At 41.9% G+C, this 19,826-nt stretch overlaps 1 protein-coding gene across 4 annotated transcripts in view; it reads left to right on the forward strand.

Moving 5' to 3' along the window:
* The window catches only part of DDC (dopa decarboxylase), a 111,503-nt gene that overhangs the window by 27,209 nt on the left and 64,468 nt on the right, over positions 1-19,826 (forward strand). Inside the window, exons 1-2 of one of the 4 annotated variants that reach the window (XM_081931899.1) lie at positions 5,110-5,129; positions 6,351-6,395. The exons of 1 other annotated variant lie outside the window; for it this stretch is intronic. The gene's annotated coding sequence lies outside the window, so the exon portion shown is untranslated. Of the gene's footprint in view, positions 1-5,104; positions 5,130-6,350; positions 6,396-12,681; positions 12,701-19,826 lie in introns of those variants that run through there. 2 more of the 4 variants (XM_081931900.1, XM_081931901.1) reach the window with 2 other exon arrangements.

The following is a 19,826-nucleotide window of genomic DNA, read 5'->3' on the forward strand; positions in this document are numbered from 1 at the left end:
TTGCTCATGTCTGAGTTCCATGGTTCGAAGTTGAAACCTGGTGAACGAATTGGTGGACATTTGACCAAACTGAAAAGAATGAGAAGTGAATTGAGACAAAATGGCCATGTAATCGATGATATCCAAATGATTAGCATCATCATTAACTCATTGAATTATGAATGGAAAGATGCTGTTGCAAAGATTAACTACGTGCCTATTGCTCAACGCACAGTTAACCACGTTTGCAGACTTTTAGTGGAAGACGAAGCTATCAGGTTAGCTACCCCACATCTGCAACGGCCTCCAGCCTCAAAGGCTCCAGCCAGACGTCCCTTCCGAGGAAGAGGCTACGCTCCAAGGATGCCAAAATGCTACACCTGCAACCGTGTGGGACATGACACCCGGGATTGTCCCCAACGAGTTCCAGCTCCCGCCACGTACCAGCCCAGAGGAACAGATTCCAGAGGCAGAGGTAGAGGCGGAAGACAAGGTCGTCGTGGTCCAAGGCGTAATCCACAAGCTCCGCTTGCAACACTGGCCATAACCAACGTTCCACAACCTGATCCAAAGTTCGACAGACGTCTTTTGTGGACTTTAGATAGTGGAGCAGCTGTGCACGTTACCCACAGAAGGGAACTTTTCACAGAGATGGGCGAACCAGAGCCCGAGTATCGAGAACTGTATTCCTTCACCAACCACACTTGCAAGGTTATGGGAAAAGGAACTGTTTACATTGAAGAGCTCGATACACACATCCCTGATGTTTATTACATACCTTCAGCAACCAGTAATTTGCTTAGTCAAAGTCACTTGTCTAGAGATTTAAAGTTCCAGGTTCACCACCTCGAAAAAGCAAGTTACTTAGTTAAAGATGGTGATATTGTTGCTGAAACCATGCTGATTGGTGGTGTTTATTACTTAAAGCCAAAGCCTAAAGGGCAAGCACAGGCAAGTATGCAAACTCCAAAAAGGCACAACGCAAACCCAGAGAGAGTTGTCCCAGAGAGAGAAAGCGTTACTGTGCCAAAGGCTCCTAAAGCCAACAAACAAAGAAAACAGAAACAGATTGCTCAAAGCAAGCCTGAGGGTCCTCATGAAACTGTTAATGTTGAGAATTCACTAACTGGTAAACCTTTGCATTCCAGGTGTATTCACAAGTGGCACAGAAGATTGGGGCATGCCAGTTTCCGTGTTCTTAGAAAGATGCCGGAGTTCGCAAAAGGTTTGGATCTAAAGGGGTGTAAGGTGTTTTTGGATTGTGCCGTTTGCAAAAAGGCTAAATCCAAGGCGGCTGCAATTCCCAAACACGCTACACGCCGGTCAACACGCATTTTTGATTTGGTACACACTGACATAGTGGGTCCTTTCCCACCAACACTTGGTGGCAGAAAGTATTTTTTAACAATTGTAGATAATCATTCTAGATATGGATTTGTATATCCTATGAGAGAGAAATCTGAGACCTTTCAGATCTTTAAAGACTTTGCAGCGTTTGTTTCTACACAATACCAAGTTCGCATCGCCAGAATCCAGAGTGACCGTGGTGCAGAATTCATGTCTCAGCGTTTCCAGGACTGGATGCGTAAGAATGGAATTCTTCATCAGACATCTGCTCCATATACACCGGCTCATAACGGAGTCGTAGAAAGAAGACAAGGGGTTCTACAAACCATGATGCGTTGTCTTCTAGAAGATGCCAATCTCAGTATCGCATACTGGGGTGAAGCAATCAAATATGCAAATTACATTGTCAACCGTACTTGGAGCAGTGTAATCAATCAAACTCCTTTCTACATGCTGTATGGCTACAAGCCTAATCTCAAGAACCTCCATATTTTTGGTTCATATGCTATGGTGAACACTCCCTTAAGTCAAAGAAGAAAGGGAGGTGCAGTAGCAAAGAGACTGAGATTTATGGGTATTGATGATAATTCAAAATGGTACAAATTCATTGATACTAAACATGTGATTGTCATTTCACAATCTGCTAATTTTGAGGAAGACATTGACTGGTCCAGGATTCATTCCAATGATCCTGAAGTTTATTTTCCTAGAGATGGTGTTCCAGATGCCACGCAGCCTGATGACAATTCGCAGGCAGATGTTCCTTCTACCAGTTCTTCACAACCTGATGTTCCGTCTTCTCAAGCCGCGGATGCTGATGCTAGCGACGAACGTGAGGACGAGGATGATGATGAAGAAGAAGAAGAAGACTGGTCTGTTGTTCCTAGACGCTCCAAGAGGGCCACAAAAGGAATCCCTCCACAACGTTATTCATGGCAACTGACAAAATCACCAGTACCTTTGATTTGCAACGTTACTCTTCCTCCAGAGACATTCACACAAATCAAACAGCTTCCTGATTCAGAACAAGACAAATGGTATGATGCAATGCAGGATGAAATGGACAGTTTAAAGAAACTTAATGTATTCACACCTGCAAAACCTCCAGCAAACAAGAAAGTCATTGGCACCCGATGGGTCTACAGAATCAAGAAGAAACCGAATGGTGAGTCCTTATACAAAGCCAGACTTGTAGCTCAGGGTTTCGCTCAACGTTATCCTGAGGACTACACAAACACTTACTCACCAACAGTCAGAACTGAAAGTGTAAAAATTGCTTTAACCACTGCAACTATTCTTGGTTTAGAAGTTTTCCAATTTGATGTGGACACAGCTTATCTACATGCAGACCTAGATGAAGAGATCTACGTGAGAAGCCCTCCAGGATTCCGAAAGCAAGAAGGGGATACCTGGTTCCTGAACAAAAGTCTTTATGGTCTGAAACAGTCAGGTTTAATGTGGTATTTATGTCTTACTGACAAACTAAATTCAATGGGCTTTATTAAGTCCGAAACTGATGAATGCGTGTTCACAAAAAGATCTAACAATGCATATGAGATAATTCTTGTTTATGTTGATGATATTGTTTATATTGGTCCAAATAAGAAAATGAGTGAGATTTTTGCCAAAAGTTTGCAGAGATACTTCACACTAAAATCTTTAGGACACATTAGCACTTATTTAGGTGTTCAAATTGAAAAGACACAGAAGGGGTTTAGTCTTTCACAAGAAGAGAAAATTGATCACATTCTACATCATTGCAACATGAAAGATGCTAGCACAACAAAGACACCCATGCAAACAGATTTTCACAACTTAACACATGAACCAAGTCCTGAGTTCGAGGATCAAACACTTTATCGTTCAGTCATTGGTTCACTATTATACATTAGTAGTTGGACCAGACCTGACATCGCACTTAGTGTTAATCTTTTATCACGACACGTAGGTAAGGCAACACAATTTCATTGGTCATGCATTAAGAAGTTGTTGAAATACCTAAAACACACTAAACACATGAAGTTATTGCTAGAACCAACACACGCTGATCAACCAAAGTTGATTTGTTTTGCCGACGCCGACTGGGCGAGCGACAAGAAGTCACGCAAAAGCACTTCTGGTTACATGATGTTCCTAAATGGTTGTCCTGTTTACTGGCAAGTGAGAAAACAGAGTTTTGTTTCATGTTCATCTACTGAAGCTGAATATGCTTGTGTTTCAGATGCTTGTAATTCTCTAACGTGGTTTGATGCTTTGATCACAGATATCTGGACACGTCCGATTCGACCAATCACCGTGATGGAAGATAATGTATCTGTTGTTTATATTTCTGAGTCACATTTTACAGGTTCTAGGTCCAGACACATTGACATTCGTTATCAAAACACAAAGCAATTAGTTAAGCAAGGTTTTGTTAAATTGCAATATGTTTCTACACATGATCAGATCGCAGACATGCTTAACAAACCACTTGCCGCAAATCAACACGAGTATCTGCGAAAGAAGATGTGCCTTAATTGATGATTTGATGACGTCAGCCCAGACTAGCAAAAGAAGGGGTGTCACGATGTTAAAAAGTTTGCTAGGCCTGAACTGCCTAAACTGACACTCAAGAGTTAAACTAAGAAAGCTTTATTGCGCAGGTCATAAAACAAAAAAGGGTTCTTATCTGAAAGTGATTTATTGCGCACGCGTTACACATTCCAAAATTCCTCTCTTCTTTGTTCGGCAGCCAACTTTGGCTAACGTAGCTTTCATTATCAAAATGTAACCAATTAGTTATTTTCTGTTTTATTTTATTATTAAAGTTTGTTTATTAATTAGAATACTTTTAAAGACTTATTTTTCTCAATATCTCAAAAGATATGCAGAAGGGAATCAGCCACGGTTCATCGATCTCTAACAGGGTGTTTTTTTCCCCTGACATACATATTGGATGAAGCTCCCTGGTCTTTATAATATTACAGTCAACTACACAGTCTGGTTAATGGCTTATCTCCAAATTAGTTTGCTTAATATCATGACTATTTTCACTGGAATAGTGATCTGGTAAAAATACATTTAAAGTGAAAAACCATAAGCATCCTTAAACAATCCATATGGTTTTCCTTCTAAGACTGTTTCCCAGAGATAACTGTAATGCAAAACTGCATAAGAAGAAAAAATAATAATCTTGCAATGCACATCTGCAATGTTTGAAGAAAATTGCATGATCTAACATCTGTTTCTGAGTTTCACTCCGTTTTGCTTCCTTTTTGTTTACAGTTTTTCCATGTGTGCTCAGTGGATTTATAAATGAAACACAGTTTTCATAAAGCTTTGAATAGATACAGCTCTATATTAATCCTGTGTCTACAGATAGGCCTTTGATTGATGTGTTCCCAGCATGATGCTTAAAAAGCTATTCTCCACACGCTCAAATATAACAGTGTGGGACACTAATTGTGCTCAAATATTTTCTTAAATGAATGTCTGTGTGCCCATTTAAAGCAGAACATTTAGAATCTCCTGCAACAATGAAAGACAATTGATCAACCACAGACGAATACTGCATTCAATTTCCCAGCAAATATGAAGGCATATTTATTTGCTTTGGGTTTGGCATAGTGTTTGTGTTGAGTACAAATGAATGGATGAAGAACAGGAGAGAAAGTGTGATGCTCAGAATATTAAACTGCAAAGCACTCTCTGATTGGTTCATGGAAACTACTTACCCTCAATATAAATGGACAAGTGCATCCTCTTCTTATAACTGTCACAAAGAAAGCAGCTGGGGAAACAGAGAAAACAAAATCTCTCAAACAGTAAGTAAAAGTCTTTACCATTTAAACTTAGTTATTGAAATCATCTTAATGTAATCATCCCTGGCTTGGATCTTGATGAAAAACATCTGCCTGATAGCAGTATTTCAGTGAGGATTCAGTTAGTCAGTATACTAATGTTAGCATTTTATTGTTCTGCTTGAGCTTTTAAATATCTTGTAAGATGTTTGTATTTGAGAAAGAAATAGGTTAATATTTCAAAATATATTGATTTTCTGTACAGAAAAATTGTATAGTAATTATAGTACAGGAAAATTAAGCTTTAATATAGTAAAATAGATATGGTGCACCAACTTTACATCTAATAATAACAAATATACTCTTAATCATGCTTTAGCAATACTGGAGATTTATAGAAGGATATAAATAACTGCTTAATTATTTGTTTTATGTTCACAATAATTGAACTTGATCTTAAGCCTAACCTATATATTTCAACCTAAAGGAACTTAAGCAGATAAATTAAATTCTCAAATAAATTAAAAAAATTTAAATGAAAGAAGAAAAATTTAAATTTACTAATATTAGTAGAACTACTAGTATTATTACTTGAAGGCACACATAAGTGTAGAAATTGTTTTCTTAAATGAATATGTATTTTAATTACAAAAATGAAAATAATATTCATTATTTTGACATTTCTATTAAAATAAATTTTAATATATTATTTCTCTTGTTCTATCCTAATATATCAGATGAATCTGTTTTATTCCTGTTGAGGCTGGTTTAATTACTGAACTATTAAGTGTGGTTATGCTGTAGATTTCCAATTTAAAAAAACCTTTCTTCCCCTTCCTTCTTCTGCAAGTAAGGAGATTATTAATGTTTTTAAAATATTCTTGAAGTAGTAGTAATAGTAATATTGGAAAGTCATATTATCTCATCCTTTCAATTATTTTTATCAGAGTTTGGAAAATGTCATGGAAAAATGTATTACACAGTTATAAGGTTGGAAAAATATCAGAAAGTGGTTGATGAGACCCTCCAACAGGGCTGTACTGTTATATTCTTTGTATAATAATGAAACAATGGAATTGAAATTTCTTTAATATGAACATAAATCAGATTTCTAGTCATAATTGTATTAGCATCTGCTCTTTCAAAATATTTAATTTATAGGAGTTGATTGCCTTAATCAATTAGAATGCTAGTGTGTTTACTTCTGTTGTGCTTATGGATAATCCTCTGTCTGTCTAATTTCAGTAGAAATGCTCTTTTCCTAAGAAGAACTTTCAGTCAGTAAGTCAGGTTAGTTACTTTAAATTGTTTTGATGGGAGTATTAGATACCTCTCTTAACTCATTAATTCAGTGTTTTTTCTTAAAGTAATGAAAATAAAGCAACAACTAATGCTACACAGAAAAACTATTTTAGACATCTTCACAAAAAAGTGAGAAGGATATCAATAATTATATTTGGATAGTTAGCCTATACATCTCTATGAAATCTGTATATCTTGGGCATGTGTGATGTCAGGTGGTGGTATTGTTGCAGCAGGTTGAGGCTTGCGCCACAATGCTCAATAAAAATGGGACATGAGACCACGAAGGTGCAAGAGAAACAGGTTTATTGATGCATCAGTTCAGCGTGTTCACACACCAAAATCTGAACTGCCTGGCTCCACCCAGGATGCTACTTTTATGCCGTGTTCCACCCTGAGCATTCTCAAGGCGTTTCCATACATGAGACAAACATGACATTTCGAAAAGGAGAAGTTCATTCGGAATGTTACAAACAGAGAAATACATAGGAAAAATACAAAAAGAAAAGTTCATGTCATGTCTTAAACTATCGGCAATTTCACCTCTGTTCTATCTTACGCTCACTTGGCTTCCTGTGCCCCTCCTTTACAGCGTCTTACCATACTGTTCCAGTAAAATTTGTAACAATTTTGAGGAAGAAAGAGATCAGAGTTTAATCAAAGTGCTTATTACATATTACAATATGTCTTATTACAAAGACATATTACTGATTTAAAGTATAGAGTCTGGGGGCTCCTATACCCAGGTGATATGGTGAGATTTTGGCCGTTCTCTCCCGGCTGCCTCAGTACGGTGAGATGCAGTGACGTGCGGTGACGTTTATGACTGGTGAGGCTGGTGACGTCATCAAACCACGTGGTTGCTCCGATCGCACGGGCACAGCCCAAACGGAGAAGTTTCTTCAGCTCCAGCCTCAATCAGCGCAGCCGCGGTCCCCTTCATCTTGCCTCAGGAAGGAGGGGAATGGGACCATGTGTGCAGGGGAAGGGGATCGCGGCTCTGCTAATCTGAGGCTGTGCGCTGAGGAGCCGCCTGCACACGTGGTCCCATTCCCCTTGCAAGGATCCCGGGCTCGCCCAATGCAAAAAATGCCTAGGTACTGTGTTTCCCCGAAAATACAACCTGTCCCGCGCTCACTGACCTAGCATTATCCCGAAAGCGCCAAGTTACAGGAGCCGGGGGTGGGGGGAGCGCTCACTTTGCTTGCCACCTTCGGTATACCGCTAGGTTGGGGAGTGGCGTTCTGTCCGGCCAGAGGGGAGAGTTGACGGGTGGCTGCTCTCTTGTGAACTGGCTCCCGAAGAGCCGGGCACAGCAGCAGCCGCCCGGCAAATCCCCTCTCCAGCCGGGAAAAGCGCCATTCACTGACCTCAGCAGCCGCCCGGCAAATCCCCTCTCCAGCCGGGAAAAGCGCCATTCACTGACCTCAGCAGCCGCCCGGCAAATCCCCTCTCCAGCCGGGAAAAGCGCCATTCACTGACCTCAGCAGCCGCCCGGCAAATCCCCTCTCCAGCCGGGAAAAGCGCCATTCACTGACCTCAGCAGCCGCCCGGCAAATCACCTCTCCAGCCGGGAAAAGCGCCATTCACTGACCTCAGCAGCCGCCCGGCAAATCCCCTCTCCAGCCGGGAAAAGCACCATTCACTGACCTCAGCAGCCGCCCGGCAAATCCCCTCTCCAGCCGGGAAAAGCGCCATTCACTGACCTCAGCAGCCCCCCGGCAAATCCCCTCTCCAGCCGGGAAAAGCGCCATTCACTGACCTCAGCAGCCGCCCGGCAAATCCCCTCTCCAGCCGGGAAAAGCGCCATTCACTGACCTAGGGGGTACCAAGCCCTTGTGCAGCTCTCCCAGGCCACCGCTGCTGGCTCCTGCTGCCCGCCGCTGGCTGCTGCTGCCCGCCGCCGCCCGCCGCCGCCCCGCTCCGCGCATAACTTCCAAACTCCAAAACTTCCAACATCGGCCGCTCTAGGAGTGCTCTCTATGGTGGGCCGGCTGCCGGACAGAGAGTTTTCCGGACAGAGTCTTCCAGCAGCCGGCCTACCATAGAGAGCACTCCTAGAGCAGCCGACGCTGGAAGTTTTGGAGTTTGGAAGTTATGCGCGGAGCGGAGCGGGGCGGCGGGGGGTGGCGGCGGGCAGCAGCAGCCAGCAGCGGTGGCCTGGGAGAGCTGCGCAAGGGCTTGGTACCCCCTAGGTCAGTGAATGGTGCTTTTCCCGGCTGGAGAGGGGATTTGCCGGGCGGCTGCTGAGGTCAGTGAATGGCACTTTTCCTGGCTGGAGAGGGGATTTGCCGGGCGGCTGCTGCTGTGCCCGGCTCTTCGGGAGCCAGTTCACAAGAGAGCAGCCGCCCGTCAACTCTCCCCTCTGGCCGGACAGAACGCCACTCCCCAACCTAGCGGTATACCGAAGGCGGCAAGCAACGTGAGCGCTCCCCCCACCCCCGGCTCCTGTAACTTGGCGCTTTCGGGATAACGCTAGGTCAGTGAGCGCGGGACAGGTTGTATTTTCGGGGAAACACGGTACCTAGGCATTTTTTGCATCGGGCGAGCCCGGGATCCTTGCAAGGGGAATGGGACCACGTGTGCAGGCGGCTCCTCAGCGCACAGCCTCAGATTAGCAGAGCCGCGATCCCCTTCCCCTGCACACGTGGTCCCATTCCCCTCCTTCCTGAGGCAAGATGAAGGGGACCGCGGCTGCGCTGATTGAGGCTGGAGCTGAGGAGCCTCCTGCACACGTCCCATTCCCCTTGCAAGGATCCTGGGCTCGCCCGATGTAAAAAATGGCGAGATCGGCACACTTGGGGCTGCTGCTGAGATGTCCAGGGAGGCTAAAGCAAGCCGCGCGCCTCTCCCAGCCTCTTTCACGGCTTCCTGGAGTAATTTTTTTTATATTTTCATGATGAGAGCGGTGAGGCTCTGCCTCCCCTGCCTCACCTGACTGCACGTCACTGGTGAGATGTAACAAAACTTTAGTGCACTACTTCATTACTTGTTGACTGAGTGTTTGTCTGTAATCAAAACCAATTCTTTTACATATTATATAAGAAAAAGTATTGACTTGACTTGAGCCTAAATAACAATTGTCCATGTAATTTTCTTGGTAACATTATAAAAGTAGTTTCTCTGCTTCTAAGATGCTTTTCTTTTTGTATTCCATTTTAATCTACTGCCCAGGAAGTTTTTGTGTTATAGTCATTTCACCCACAACACTCCATTACAGTATAGAGCAGTGATGGCGAACCTTTTTTGCCTCGGGTGCCAAAAGCACATACGTGCGTGCTATCACACTAACTCGAGTGCCCACCCACATAACTTAATGTCCCCCCTCACCTGTGTGGACCGTGCATTTTTGCACAAGGCTTCCTCGCCACTCCCTGCTCTGGCTGCTTCCCCTTGGATAACACCCAGTGAGGGGAGAAGTTGAGCTGCCACTAACGGGCAGAGATTGGGGTGGGGGTGGGGGGATGCTCAAGTGTGCTCCTGTGTCAAAAAACCTTCCCTTATCATTCTCCTGTGTAAAGATTGGGCCCTTTTTACAAAGGCAGGTGTGAGTCCAGTTGCTAAATTCTCCCCTTCTATTAAAGAGGATCCTGGGCACTACAGTCAATAGACAAATGAAGAAGGGAGCTGCTGGCACAGGGGAAAGAAAAGCGGCAAGAAAAGAAGAAAAATCAGCTTTTTTCCCTCAAGGTGGCTGCTCTGTTTCCCCCCCCTCCCCCGTGCTAGCACAGAAGATCCTGCCTGGTCCCTGCAATCCAAAGAGAAATGAGGAAGAGGGCTATCTGCATGAGGGAAAGACAAGCAGCAAGGAAATAAGGAAAAGCAGCCTTTTCCCCTCAAGGTGGCTGCTCTGTTTCCCCCCCTCCCCCATGCTAGCACAGAAGATCCTGCCTGGTCCCTGCAATCCAAAGGGAAATGAGGAAGAGAGCAATCTGCATGAGGGAAAGCCAAGCAGCAAGGAAATAAGGAAAACTTTTTTTCCCTCAAGGTGGCTGCTCTGTTGCCCTTTCCTCCATTTCAGCACCACTCCATGGAGCCTGCCCCACCCCCCATCGCCCAGGTCCTCACTTCTCCCAAGCATTTCTTTGCCTATTTAATTTCCCCTCCGTAGCATTTTTCCATCGTGTTTCTTGCCGTTTTGGACAGGAAAACAAAGTTTGTGGGACTAAAAAAAAACTCATTTCAATCAATCAATTCCAACTTTGCGAGATCTCTCCCCCCCCCAAGTTGTAATTGATTGAAGTTTTGTTTTAGTCCCACAAACTTTGTTTCTTTGCACACGATGGCAAGAAACGCGATGGAGCTGGAAATCAGGTAGGCAAAGAAATGTTTGGGAGAAGCGAGGACCTGGGCGATGGTGGGTGGGGATCAACCTCGATGCCCTAGCACTGAAATAGAGAAAAGGGCAACAGCAGCCACGTTGAGTGAAAGAAGCCTCTTTTCTTCTTTCCTTAATGCTTGTCTTTCCCCCCTGCTGGTAGCTCTCCTCATTTCCCTGTGGATTCCAGCAATCGGACAGGATCCTTTTTAGTAGCAGGGGAGGGAGGGGGGAACAGAGCAGCCAGCACGAGTGAAAGAAGCCTCTTTTCTTGCCACTTGTCTTTCCCCCGTGCTAGTAGCTCTCCTCATTTCCCTTTGGATTCCAGCGATCGGGCAGGATCCTTTTTAGTAGCAGGGGGGAGGGGGGAACAGAGCAGCCAGCACGAGTGAAAGAAGCCTCTTTTCTTGCCGCTTGTCTTCCCCCGTGCTAGTAGCTCTCCTCATTTCCCTTTGGATTCCAGCAATCGGGCAGGATCCTTTTTAGTAGCAGGGGGGGACAGAGCAGCCAGCACAAGTGAAAGAAGCCTCTTTCCTTGCCGCTTGTCTTTCCCCTGTGCTGGCAGCTCTCCTCATTTCCCTGTGGATTCAAGCGATCCGGCAGGATCCTTTTTAGTAGCTGGGGAGGGAGGGGGGAACAGAGCAGCCAGCACGAGTGAAAGAAGCCTCTTTCCTTGTCGCTTGTCTCCCCCCCCCCCCCCCGTGCTGGCAGCTCTCCTTATTTCCCTGTGGATTCAAGCGATCGGGGAGGATCCTTTTTAGTAGCAGGGGGGAGGGGGGAACAGAGCAGCCAGCACGAGTGAAAGAAGCCTCTTTTCTTGTGGCTTGTCTTTCCCCCGTTCCGGCAGCTCTCTCCTCATTTCTGGTTTGCATTGGGCTGTTTTTCGCCCTTTGGAGGCTTCAGGGAATCCTCCAGAGATTAAAAAAAAACTATCGAAAATCAGCTGGCCAGCGGGTGCATGCGCACTGGAGCTGACAGGGCAATGCCTCGCATGCCCTCAGAAATGGCTCCGCATGCCGCCTGTGGCACGCGTGCCATAGGTTCGCCATCACGGGTATAGAGAATATATATATATAGACTATGAATACAGATCATTTGTTAAATGCAGTTATTTAAAAAAAAATTTTTTTTTAAATCCTGTTTTTCTACATGTATGAGGAATTAATTCACTGAGAGGAACTGAGGTTCATAAGCCTTTGTGGGACTTAAGGAACCCAACTGCGCCCTAGGCTTATATTGTGCCTATATTTATATTAATGTATTCTGTCCAGTTATGTTTATATTGTAATGGCACTTTATGGTAAATGCATCATTTATAGAGGTGCTTATCTTGGTAGGAAGACTGGCAAATAATAGATATATAGCAACATCAGAAGTTTTTAAAGGCAAATATCTATCTTTTTCATTTACACAAAACACATCTATATTACACTACTTGAATTGCCACAACGTTTCCCCAAAATATACCAGAATTTGTAGATTGCTGTGGTGCTGATGCTTTTATTCTCATTTAAGACTGTCTTCAGGTAAGAGAACTATCTTTGCATGAATAATTATAAACTAAATGACACTTATGATAAAGTTCTGAATAATACCTCCGGCTCTTGTTAACACTGCTGTTTTCTGCAGTCATTACATATTTAGTGCAGTGAACATGCAGTGTTTGGAGAGAGAAAACATAAATAAATGCAATTTGCATTATCATGATCCTAACTTATATGGAAGCCTAACAATGTTGTGTGCATGTAAGTTTCCACCATGCAAATTTGCTTAATGCCTCCAGGAGGACAATGTCATCTGAGTGACATTAAGAGTTAGAATATAATCTGCATTTTTGCTATACTATAGTTGGATTTAATGTTTTTCAACGCTTGCATATTATTTTAAGAAACTTTTCATCCATCCCAGTTAAAAAAGTATAGATAAATGAAGCCTATGTGGCTATTGTAGAAGATGACCAGGCAGAACACCAAAGGTAAGGTCAAATACATTTTCAGTTTGCAGTCGCTTACTACTACAAGAGACCTAAATCCAGGCCATCTATGAATTCCAACAACTCTTTTCTAGTACCAATTTCCCTTGACTGTTAAGTAAACCAGATTTTTGTGTGCAGAGAGCATGTAATAAACTTTTAGTGCTTTGAACTGAATTATAGTTCCTGGTTATTTATGCCTGATATTTATATTGAATTAAATATTCTTAATTTCCTCTTCTTTGTTTCCCGCAACTCTGGCAGAATAAACCTAAGTGCAGCCCTAACCTGGGAAGTGCTATATGTTGCTGGCTTAGAAAAAGGTCTGCATGTCAACATGTTCATATTTCCTGTCTAGGAAGGAGCAAAAAGTTTATTTAATGTTAATATTATACTGTCCATAAACTGTATTGTGCTGTTTTCTTTGTTTCTTATGTCTAGAGATTTTTGGAGTTCAGTGTCTACAATTCTAAATAAAGAAAAGACGAACCAAGCTCTTCATGGCTTGGATAGACTATAAGAAAGCATTTGATTCAGTTACCCACAGCTGGATCAAAAAATCCCTGAAAATCTTTGGCATCAGCAACAACATACAAAAATTCATGGAAACTTCAATGAACTTCTGAAAAACGAAGCATATGGCTAATGGAGAAGAACTGGGTGAAGTTGAAATTAAATGAGGCATTTTCCAGGGTGATTCCCTTTCACCCCTACTTTTTATACTTTCAATACTACCACTGGCAACCATTTTGAAGAAGGTGTACTGTGGATACGAACTTGCAAAGAAAGGATTGAAAATTTCACACTTGGTGTACATGGATGATTTGAAGCTGTTTGGTAAAACAAAACTGAACTGAATTTATTAATTGAAAGCACAAAAGAATTTAGCCAAGACATTGGTATGCTGTTTGGAATTGACAAATGTGCAACAATGGCAACCAAGGCGGGCAAGGTCCTAAAAGATGATGGAATCAGCGACGTGCGGTGAGGTTTATGGCTGGTGAGGCTGGTGATGTCATCAGGAAGGCGGGGAATGGGACCACGTGTGCTGGAGGCTCAGGCTGCCTCAGCCTCCAGCACACGTGGTCCCATTCCCCGCCTTCCTGAGTGTGCTCCGCCGGCTCGTGCTCCGCAGTCCTCGAAAGCGACTGGGGAATGACGAGAACCTTCCTGCCTCTGCTGGAGTTTGCGCACTCCTCGCGACTGCATATTGCAGTCTCGAGGAGTGTGCGAAATCCAGCAGAGGCAGGAAGGTTCTCATCATTCCCCAGTCGCTTTCGTGCCTTCGTCATCCAACATTTCTGCCTCCGCAGCTCCCGGGAGCGGCCGGACGGCTGTATATAATATTATAATATTATATATATATATATATATATATATATATATATATGTATGTATGTATGTATGTATGTATGTATGTATGTATGTATGTATGTATTTATGTTACAACCCCTGGTATGATTACAATTACAACACACACACACACACACACACACACACACATATATATATATGGAGATAATGAATGAGACTTCATCGAAACATCGTGAAGATACTTCCAATTCTACGCGGGAGAAAACCCGAACAACCAAAGACATACATACAAACACCCGCGAAAACCTCAGAAAACACACACACACACACACACACACACACACACACACATATATAATGTCTTTGGTTGTTCGGGTTTTCTCCCGCGTAGAATTGGAAGTATCTTCACGACGTTTCGATGAAGTCTCATTCATCATCTTCAGGCTGGTGCTTCCGGCTTGGTGCTTCCAGGAGCAATGTGAGATCTCAGCCGGTTCCTCCTTTTAACTGCCAGTGGGGGTTTGTGCTGATTGGGTGGGAGCTTGGCTGCATTCTGATTGGGTGGAGGTGTATTCTGATTGGTAGGGGGCTTGGCTGTGTTCTGATTGGATGGGAGTTTGACTGTGCTCTGATTGGATGGGGGCGTGTTCTGTTTGGGTGGGGGCCTGGTTGTGCTTGTGTTAGTCTGAGTTGCAGAGGGATTTGAGCTGGTGAGCTGCTTTACTGTTGTTTGGCTTCGCGTTTGTGGTCGTGCCACATCTCCGTGGTGGGCATCAGTTTGCTTAATGTATGGATCTCACATTGCTCCTGGAAGCACCAAGCCGGAAGCACCAAGCCGGAAGCACCAGCCTGAAGATGATGAATGAGACTTCATCGAAACGTCGTGAAGATACTTCCAATTCTACGCGGGAGAAAACCCGAACAACCAAAGACATACATACAAACACCCGCGAAAACCTCAGAAAACTATATATATATATATATGTATTTGTGTTACAACCCCTGGTATGCCTAAATATGGGAGGAAGGTCACTACTCCCTCTTTCTGTCCTTCGGCTCATCACAGAAGACCATGCAGGCAGAAAACCATATTTTTATTTTTAATGTTGCCTTTTTATATTTGTGTTGTATTTGTACTGATAAATACTGGCTAGCTGATAAAAACTGGCTAGCTGATGAGAGCTAATTAGCTCGAAATAGATCTATACTAGTCTCCCTTTATGTATTTATCAGTACAAATACAATATATATATATATATATATATACATACATACATACATACATCATACATACATACATACATACATACATACATACATACATACATACATACATACATACATATATATATATATATATATATATATATATATATGCTGTTTTTGTTGTATTCGGGTCTTTTCCCGTGTAAGGTTGAGATTGTCTTTGCAACGTTTCGGCAAGATCTCACCTGCCATCTTCAAGCAATGTGGGCTTAAAATGGGAACGGAGCTGCCGTCTTTCTGTAAGTCTTGGTGGGAGGGGATGGGGTGCTGGCTTTTTTTCAGTAAGTGGAATGATTGGTTGTGTGGTTGTATCATGATTGGTAGATTGGTGCTGATTGGTGCAGGCTGTGTGTGCATTGTTGTTTTGTATTTTAACGGCTTGGGTGGTGGGTGGTGTTCGTTTTTTGGCTAGGGCTGGTTTCCAGATGTTTGGTAGGCGGGAGGTATCATCACGTTTGTTCATGCTGTGGGGGTGTTTCTCTATTTCGATGGCTTCCATGATTATTCTCTTGTGGAGGTGTTCTGTTTTGGAGATTAACCTGGCTCCTTCAAATTTGATTTCATGTCCTGTAGCTTTAAGGTGCTGGAAAAGGGAGGAAGTTTTTTCTTTTTTTCTTACTGCGTTCTTGTGTTCTGTGATGCGTGCATTTATCCTTCTGTTTGTTTGTCCTATGTATATTGCTGGGCAGATTTTGCATGGTATTTTGTAGACTCCTTGGTTTTCTAGTTGGATTTTGTCTTTGGGGTTTCTTAAGATGTTGGCTATTTTTTGGTCAGTGGTGAAGGCTGTCCTGATATTGTGCTTGTGGAGAATTTTGCTGATTTTATCTGTGGTGCCTTTGATATAAGGGAGGAGGGCGATGCCATTGTCCTGTTCTGTGTCTTGGTTTTTTGGGGGAGTCTCTTTTTGGATTAGGTTGGTGATTGTTTTTCTTTGGAATCCATTGGAGATTAATACATTTGTGAGTTTGTGTAATTCAGTTTTCAGGTGGTCTTTGTCGGCTAGGCATTTGGTTCTGGAGATGAGGGTCTTGGCTACAGAGTTGATCTGTGCAGGGTGGTGATGGGATTGTGCATTTAAGTAGCGGTTGGTGTGTGTTTTTTTCTGGTAGATGGTGTGTCCTAGGGAGCCATTAGGTTTTTTGTAGATTAGGACATCCAGAAAGGGAAGTTGGTTGTTTGCTTCTATTTCCATGGTGAATTGTATTTTGGGGTGTAGGCTGTTGAGATGTGTGAGGAAGTTGTCCAGTTTTTCTTTTCCGTGTGGCCAAATCACGAAAGTGTCATCAACATATCTAAGCCAGAGTTTGGGTTTGTGTTCAGATTTGTCTAAGGCGTTGGTTTCAAAATGTTCCATGTATAATGTTGATGACACTTTCGTGATTTGGCCACACGGAAAAGAAAAACTGGACAACTTCCTCACACATCTCAACATATATATATACACAGTTACAACACAAATATAAAAAGACAACAGTAAAAATAAAAAAAAAATGGTTTTCTGCCTGCATGGTCTTTGTGATAAGCCGAAGGACAGAAAGAGGGAGTAGTGACCTTCCTCCCATATTTAGTCATACCAGGGGTTGTAACACAAATACATACATACATACACACACACACACACACACACACACACACACACACACACACACACACATATATTATTATATTATATTAATTATATTATATTATATTAATTATATTATATTATATTATATTATATTATATTATATTATATTATATTATATTATATTATATTATATTATATTATATTATATTATATTATATTATATTATATTATATTATATTATATTATATTATATTATATTATATTATATTATATTATATTATATTATATTATTATATTATATTATATTATATTATATACTATTATTTCATGAAGAGAGGTGAGGCTCTGCCTCCCCTGCCTCCCCTGACCCCATGTCCCTGGATGGAATACAACTTGAGAATGAAGAAATGATAAAGGCAGTAAAACTAGAAGAAAGCTACAAGTACTTGGGGATTTTAGAGGCCTCTGACTTAATGCATAATAAAGTCAAGGAATTAACCTCAGCCAAATACATTCAATGAATTCGCAAGATATTAAAGTCCAAATTGAGTGGAGGAAGCATCATAAAAGCCATAAATACCTGGCTAAACCTGTAATTTGATACTCTGCAGGAATAATTGACTGGACCCAGATGGAGTTGGACAATTTGGACAGAAAAACAAGGAAGCTTATGACAATGAATCATGCTTTGTACCCTAAAAGTGATGTTGACCGATTGTATCTACCAAGAGCAGAGATTGGTCGAGGACTCCTACAAGTAAAGCACACTGTGGAAGAAGAAAGACACAGCTTGAATGATTACATCCAGAAAAGTGAAGAACCAATTATTAAGGAAGTAAATAAAGGAGATCTTTTGAAGACAACCAAGTTGAAGAGAACTTTTGAATATAAGAAAGAAGTAATTGAGAAGCGAGCTGAAAATTGGAAAAGCAAAGCTATGCATGGCCAATACTTGAAAAGTCTTGAAGGCAAAGCTGACCAAAAACTAACTTGGAACTGGTTAAGATCAGGAGTACTGTAAAGAGAAACCGAAGGCTTTATTTTGGCAGCTCAAGAACAAGCCTTAGCCACAAACTGCATGAAGGCAAAAATTCAACATGTTACCACCAACAGCAAATGTCGCCTCTGTAATGAGAAAGATGAGACAGTCAACCACTTGATCAGTGCATGCAGCAAAATTTCACAAACTGACTACCGACAATGCCATGGCCATGTTGCTAAGATTATTCACTGGAAATTGTGCCAAAAGTTTGGATTTGAGTACAGCAAAAACCACTGGGACCATCAGGTTGAGAAGGATTTAGAGAATGAGAAAGTCAAGATCTTGTGAGACTTCAGAATCCAGACTGACAGGCACCTGGCCTACAACACACCTGAAATAACAATAATTGAAAAGAAAAAAGTATGGTTCATTGACATTGCAATACCTGGTGATGCACGGATTGAAGATAAACAGCAAGAAAAAAATCACAAAATACCAGGACTTGCAAATTGAGGTTGAGCGACTGTGGAAAAAGAAATCATGTGTTGTCCCAATTGTAATTGGAGCCCTTGGAGCAATACCTAAAGGGCTATCTTGCTATTTGAAAATTCTAAATTTACCTGACTTGAACATTCTGACTCTACAAAAAACCACCCTACTTATATCTTCCGACGTTACCTTAACAGTTCCTAGGTCCTTGGTTAGGACTTGAGCTGTTGAACTACCAACCAGCCCCAAAGGCTGTGAATCTCACCAAATATCACCATCATCATCATCATCATCATCATCATCATCATCATCATCATCATCGCCACATAGTTGGATCGTAAAATGCTTAGAAACAACTGGCATTAACAAAAATATTACATCCTTCACTGAAAAGGTGATGAAACAATGGAGAACTGAGTTGGCAGTAGGGAATAAGAACTACGGAATGGTTAATATCAAGCGAGGAATTTTCCAGGGTGATTTACTTTCACTTCTTCTCTTCATCATCACGATGATCCCGCTATCAGTAATCTTAAAAAAAATGAAATTAGGCTACCAAACAGCCAAAGAAGCTGAAAAAAAATCGCATTTATTATATATGGATGATTTGAAACTCTATGGTAAGTCAGAAATAGAAATCCAATCATTGACAAACACAGTGTTCAGCACCGATATTTCAATGTAGTTTGGCATGGAAAAATGTGCTACTGTATTCATAAAAAGGGGCAAAATCACTGTGTGTGAGGGAATTGAAATGCCCAATGGCCAACTAATTAAATGCAACGAAAATGAAGCCTACAAATACTTAGGCATTCTGCAGTTGGATAACATCAAACATGGAGAAGTAAAAACTATTGTCAGGAGAGAGTACACCAACAGAGTTAGGAAAATTTTGAAATCTAAATTAAATGGTGGAAATACAATCAAGGCCATAAATACCTGGGCAATACCAGTTATAAGATACACAGCTGGTATAGTTAACTGGACACAAGCTGATTTGGACACTTTGGACCGAAAAACCAGGAAACTAATGACAATGCACTACAGTTTACATCCACACGGTGACATTGATAGACTATACCTGCCCCGAAAATCAGATGGCAGAGGATTATTACAAGTGAAGCAAATAGTTGAAGAAGAAAAACATGCACTGGCTGATTATTTAAAAGAAAATCAAGAACATCTATTAATTGAAGTAAAGAACAAAAATCTACTGAAGGCCCAACAGACAAAACAAGAATACAGAAAAGATGTGATAAAATCAAGAATGCAGAGTTGGCAGAACAAAGCATTGCATGGTCAATTTCTGGAAAAAATAAAAGATAAAGTGGACAGTGAAAAAACTTGGTTATGGTTAACATGGTTATGGTTATGGTTAAAGAAAGAAACAGAGTCACTAATCCTGGCTGCGCAAGAACAAGCTATCCGAGCAAATGCCATTAAGGCCAAAATCGAAAAATCCTCTGATGATGCCAAATGCAGACTCTGCAAAGAAGTTGATGAAACTG

The sequence above is a fragment of the Natrix helvetica genome (assembly GCF_964273705.1).
Source record: "Natrix helvetica genome assembly, chromosome: Z".
Lineage (NCBI taxonomy): Eukaryota > Metazoa > Chordata > Lepidosauria > Squamata > Natricidae > Natrix > Natrix helvetica.